Source organism: Balaenoptera ricei, chromosome 13 (genome assembly GCF_028023285.1).
Source record: "Balaenoptera ricei isolate mBalRic1 chromosome 13, mBalRic1.hap2, whole genome shotgun sequence".
Lineage (NCBI taxonomy): Eukaryota > Metazoa > Chordata > Mammalia > Artiodactyla > Balaenopteridae > Balaenoptera > Balaenoptera ricei.
In genome coordinates this window covers 35,222,223-35,228,367 of record NC_082651.1, presented here as the reverse complement: position 1 = coordinate 35,228,367, position 6,145 = coordinate 35,222,223, and the positions used below count along the sequence as shown (strand labels likewise).

Here is a 6,145-nt window from a genome sequence, read left to right as displayed (position 1 = left end):
CTTCAAAGTTCACCACTGATCACTTTCAGCATTGCTTCATTTCTCTGTAATGAATTCTTCATTTTGATTCATCTCTTCAGCTGGGTGAGTCTTCAAGTGAATTTTTCAAGAAGGTACAGAGGTTGAATATACTTTCTAGCTGCTGTGTACTTGTGAAAATGTCTTTTCATTGTCATAGTGCTTAATGAAAATGCACTGGGTCCATAAATCCTTGAATTATATAATTTCCCCAATAAATACAGATTTGGTTCCATTATTTTTACATTTAGTATTTTAAATAAGCCTGATATCAGACTAAATTTTCTTCTCTTAACTTTTTTTTTTAAATTGTTTATTTATGGGATTTTCTTCTATTTATTTTGACTCAAAAATCTTTTTCTGATATGTGTCTCAGTCTCTGATTTTTCCCTGGATTTTTATGGCAACTTTCAATCTGCATACAGTGTTCCCCTTTTCAGGAGGAGGATGTTTTATTCAATTAAGTGTTTGAATATTACTTTCTTCCTCAGCTGCAGATATAATTCTTGGTTTGGTTTACTTAGCTATGTTTCTTATGTCTCTCATCATCTTTCACAGCATTTTCATTTTCTTCTCCTTTTTCCTCTGTAATTTTGCAGACTCTCAGATTTGTCCTCATCACTAATTTAACTTCCTTCATGTTAATTCCACCCTTTCTTGCCTGCAAAATGTATTTTAAATCTGTTACCAAATCTTTACAGTTTTAGGCAGTCTTTTCCTTCATATGTTCATTCCTGCCCACCCCCCCCCCACACACACACACTTTTTTTCTAAATTGAGACAAAACATGAAATTCACCATTTAAGGGTTCTGCCGCGGAGACACGTGAAGGTCGGTGACTTGGTGCGGAGTTTGTCTCGGCACGCGTGGCCGCGCTGGGATGGCGTCCTCCTCGTCTTCCTCCGCAGCGGGTTTGGGCTCGGTCGACCCGCAGCTGCAGCATTGCACGGAGGTAGAGACTCAGAAGCAGCGCTTCCAGCAGCTGGTGCACCAGATGATGGAACTTTGTTGGGAAATGTGCATGGACAAGCCTGGGCCAAAGTTGGACAGTCGGGCTGAGGCTTGTTTTGTGAACTGCGTTGAGCGCTTCATTGATACAAGCCAATTCATCTAGAATCGACTGGAACAGACCCAGAAATCCAAGCCATTCTTCTCAGAAAGCCTTTCTGACTGACCTGAGTATTACCTCTCTGGAAAAGGAAGGTAGTTCAAGAAATGAAGAGCAGTTGATGGGATGGTTGAAGAAAAGGCTGTGGGGGGATCGGCTCCCACCTTTGTCACTCTTGGGACATCCTGTCATCTGAGAATGAATAAAGACCGATTTTTGTGTGTGGGGGTGGTTTGAGGGTCAAATGTGTTTGGGGTTGTGTTTTTTAATGCTAATCTTGGGAAAACAATTGACAGATGAATGGAAAACTCTACTAGGTGTATGTTACTGTATGTGGGACGATGCTTTCCTCATAGTCCCATTAACTGCTTCCTATAATTTTAATAGTGGAACTGCTCTATAATTTGATATGTGGGACCACATAGGTAATAATCTGTTATTTGTGTGGATTCCTTTCAGATTTCTGGAGAGATCGATATACATCTTTGTGTCTCTCAGAAAGGGCAGCAGTGGGGGAAAGAGTAATTTGGTACTTGACTGTAGGCCTCCTTATCTAGTGTTTGATTATCAGTGCTGGAAAAAAAATGTATGGAGTATTCATACAGTACATTTCACTTTTCTAGATTATCTCCCTCCCTTATACTGTGATTCACTTAAATTTCTATATATAAAGTACAGTCTTGAGCTAGTACAGGTAGCCTGAGAGTCTAGAGGACTTTAGTTAAAGGAATCTAGCCAGCGAACATAATTCTCATACTAAACTGCCACAAGGAAGACGTTAACTTACCCTGTATGTCAGGGTCCAAAAAAATTTAAAGATGTGCCTAAATGAAAAAATAAGTTATAAAGATTTAGGCCAGTCAAAAACTAACAGCAGTTTCAGGTAGAGGTGCATGCCTAACGTAAACCAGCATAGTTTCCATTTACTGCGTTCTTTTCATCACTGAAATAAAAACTTCTACAAGATTCAAAAAAAAAAATTCACCGATTAAAGTAAGTGTACAATTCACTAGTTCTTAGTATTTTCACAACCAATATTGCTATCTAATTCCAGAACATTTTTGTCACGCCCCCACAAAGAAATCTTGTATATGTTAGCTGTTACTCCCTATTTTCCCCTCCCCAACATCCCCTGGCATCCACTAATCTACTTTCTGTCTATATGGATTTGCTCATTCTGGACATTTCATATACATGGAATTATACAATATATGACCGTTTGCTATTGGCTTGAAATATTTCTCCGTTTAATAGTGTCAGTTTTTCGGACTTCCCTGGTGGTACAGTGGTTAAGAATCCGCCTGCCAATGCAGGGGACACGGGCTCGAGCCCTGGTCTGGGAAGATCTCACATGCCGCGGAGCAACTAAGCCCGCGCGCCAAAACTACTGAGCCTGCGCTCTAGAGCCCAAGAGCCACAACTACTGAAGCCCATGCACTTAGAGCCCGTGCTCCTCAACAAGAGAAGCCAGCACAATGAGAAGCCCGCACACCACAACAAAGAGTAGCCCCTGCTCGCCACAGCTAGAGAAAACTCGCGCGCGGCAACGAAGACCCAGCGCAGCCAAAAATAAAAATACAAATAAATAAATAAATAAATTTATTTATTTATTTAAAAAAATAGTGTCAGGTTTTTTCATTTTAATTCTGTTAGTTTTTCTTTATGTATTTGGGACTTGCTTATACTGCATTTGTCTTTTAAGTCATATAGGAGAAAAACTGACTTACAAACAAAAATACATTTATACTGTCTTTTGTATTTACTTATGTAGTTACCTTTAGTACTTTTTTCATGTGGATTTAAGTTACTGTCTGGTGTTCACCATTCCATCTTGAAAAAAATCTCTTTAGTATTTTCTGTGGGTCAGTTTGCTAGCAGTGGAGTCTTTCAACTGTTGTTTATCTGAGAATGTCTTCATCTCTCCTTCATTTCTGAAGGGTAGTTTTGCTAGGTACAGAATACTTGGTAGGCAGGTTCTTTTCCTCAGCTCTTTGCATATGTCATTGCAATGCCTTCTGGCCTCTATGGTTTCTGATGAAAAATCAGCAATTAGTTTTATTGAAGATTCTTTGTACATGATAACTCCGCTCTTGCTGCTTTAACACTGTCTTTGTCATTTGATGGTTTATGATGTATGTAGATGTGGCTCTCTTTGACTGTATCATGCTTGGACTTCCTTGAGCTTTTGGGATGTGCAGATTAACAGCAGTCATCAAATTTGTGAAATTTTAGGCCATTATTTCTCCAAATACTCCTTCAGTCTCTTTTTCTGTCTCTTCATCTGGAACTCCCATTATGTGTATAATAGGATGCTTGAAGGTGTCCCATAGGACTCTGAGATTCTGTTAATTTCTCTTCATTCTTTTTTCTTTCTGTTTCTCACACTGGATAATCTCAATTGGCCTATCTTCAAGTTCACTGACTCATACTTCTGCCTGTTCAAATCTGATACTGAGCTTTCTCCAGTCAATTTTTTATTTTAGTTATTGTACTTTTCAACTACAGATCTTCTATTTGGTTCTTTTTTGTAATTTCTCTTTATTGATATTCTCTATTTGGTAAGACACTGTTCTTATACTTCTTTTTTTTTTTTAAACATCTTTATTGAAGTATAATTGCTTCACAATTGTGTGTTAGTTTCTGCTTTATAACAAAGTGAATCAGCTACAGATATACACACGTTTCCATATCTCCTCCCTTCCGCATCTCCCTCCCTCCCACCCTCCCCATCCCACCCCCCCCCCAAGGTGGTCACAAAGCACCGTGCTGATCTCCCTGTGCTATGCGGCTGCTTCCCACTAGCTATCTATTTTACATTTGGTAGTGTATATATGTCCATGACACTCTCTCATCCTGTCACATCTCACCCCTCCCCCTCCCCATATCCTCAAGTCCATTCTTTAGTAGGTCTGTGTCTTTATTCCCATCTTGCCACTAGGTTCTTCATGGCCCTTTTTTTTCCCCTTAGATTCCATATATATGTGTTAGCATACTGTATTTTTTTTTCTCTTTCTGACTTACTTCACTCTGTATGACAGACTCTAACTCCATCCACCTCATTACAAATACCTCCATTTCATTTCTTTTTATGGCTGAGTAATATTCCACTGTATATATGTGCCACATCTTCTTTATCCATTCATCCGATGATGGACACTTAGGTTGCTTCCATGTCCTGGCTATTGTAAATAGAGCTGCAATGAACATTTTGGTACATGACTCTTTTTGAATTATGGTTTTCTCAGGGTATATGCCCAGAAGTGGGATTGCTGGGTCGTATGGTAGTTCTATTTGTAGTTTTTTAAGGAACCTCCATACTGTCCTCCATAGTGGCTGTATCAATTTACATTCCCACCAACAGTGCAAGAGTGCTCCCTTTTCTCCACACCCTCTCCAGCATTTATTGTTTCTAGATTTTTTGATGATGGCCATTCTGACCGGTGTGAGATGATACCTCATTGTAGTTTTGATTTGCATTTCTCTAATGATTAATGATGTTGAGCATGCTTTCATGTGTCTGTTGGCCATCTGTATATCTTCTTTGGAGAAATGTCTATTTAGGTCTTCTGCCCATTTTTGGATTGGGTTGTTTGTTTTTTTGTTATTGAGCTGCATGAGCTGCTTGTAAATCTCGGAGATTAATCCTTTGTCAGTTGCTTCATTTGCAAATATTTTCTCCCATTCTGAGGGTTGTCTTTTGGTCTTGTTTATGGTTTCCTTTGCTGTGCAAAAGCTTTTAAGTTTCATTAGGTCCCATTTGTTTATTTGTGTTCTTGTTTCCATTTCTCTAGGATCTGGGTCAAAAAGGATCTTGCTGTGATTTATGTCATAGAGTGTTCTGCCTATGTTTTCCTCTAAGAGTTTGATAGTGTCTGGCCTTACACTTAGGTCTTTAATCCATTTTGAGTTTATTTTTGTGTATGGTGTCAGGGAGTGTTCTAATTTCATACTTTTACATGTACCTGTCCAATTTTCCCAGCACCACTTATTAAAGAGGCTGTCTTTTCTCCACTGTATATGCTTGCCTCCTTTATCAAAGATAAGGTGACCATATGTGCGTGGGTTTATCTCTGGGCTTTCTATCCTGTTCCATTGATCTATATTTCTGTTTTTGTGCCAGTACCAAACTGTCTTGATTACTGTAGCTTTGTAATATAGTCTGAAGTCAGGGAGCCTGATTCCTCCAGCTCCATTTTTCGTTCTCAAGATTGCTTTGGCTATTCGGGGTCTTTTGTGTCTCCATAGAAATTGTGAAATTTTTGGTTCTAGTTCTGTGAAAAATGCCAGTGGTAGTTTGATAGGGATTGCATTGAATCTGTAGATTTCTTTGGGTAGTAGAGTCATTTTCACAATGTTGATTCTTCCAATCCAAGAACATGGTATATCTCTCCATCTATTTGTATCATCTTTAATTTCTTTCATCAGTGTCTTATAATTTTCGGCATACAGGTCTTTTGTCTCCTTAGGTAGGTTTATTCCTAGATATTTTATTCTTTTTGTTGCAATGGTAAACGGGAGTGTTCTCTTAATTTCACTTTCAGATTTTTCATCATTAGTATATAGGAAGGCAAGAGATTTCTGTGCATTAATTTTGTATCCTGCTACTTTACCAAATTCATTGATTAGCTCTAGTAGTTTTCTGGTGCCAGTTTTAGGATTCTCTATGTATAGTATCATGTCATCTGCAAACAGTGACAGCTTTACTTCTTCTTTTCCGATTTGGATTACTTTTATTTCTTTTTCTTCTCTGATTGCTGTGGCTAAAACTTCCAAAACTATGTTGAATAATAGTGGTGAGAGTGGGCAACCTTGTCTTGTTCCTGATCTTAGTGGAAATGGTTTCAGTTTTTCACCATTGAGGACAATGTTGGCTGTGGGTTTGTCATATATGGCCTTTATTATGTTGAGGAAAGTTCCCTCTATGCCTACTTTCTGCAGGGCTTTTATCATAAATGGGTGTTGAATTTTGTCGAAAGCTTTCTCTGCATCTATTGAGATGATCATATGGTTTTTCTCCTT

General features: G+C 38.6%; 1 pseudogene; it reads left to right on the top strand.

Annotated features, from left to right (window-relative positions):
• The first annotated feature begins 898 nt into the window (after positions 1–898).
• LOC132376957 (mitochondrial import inner membrane translocase subunit Tim8 A-like) lies at positions 899–1,479 on the top strand (annotated as a pseudogene).
• The last annotated feature ends 4,666 nt before the right edge of the window (positions 1,480–6,145 follow it).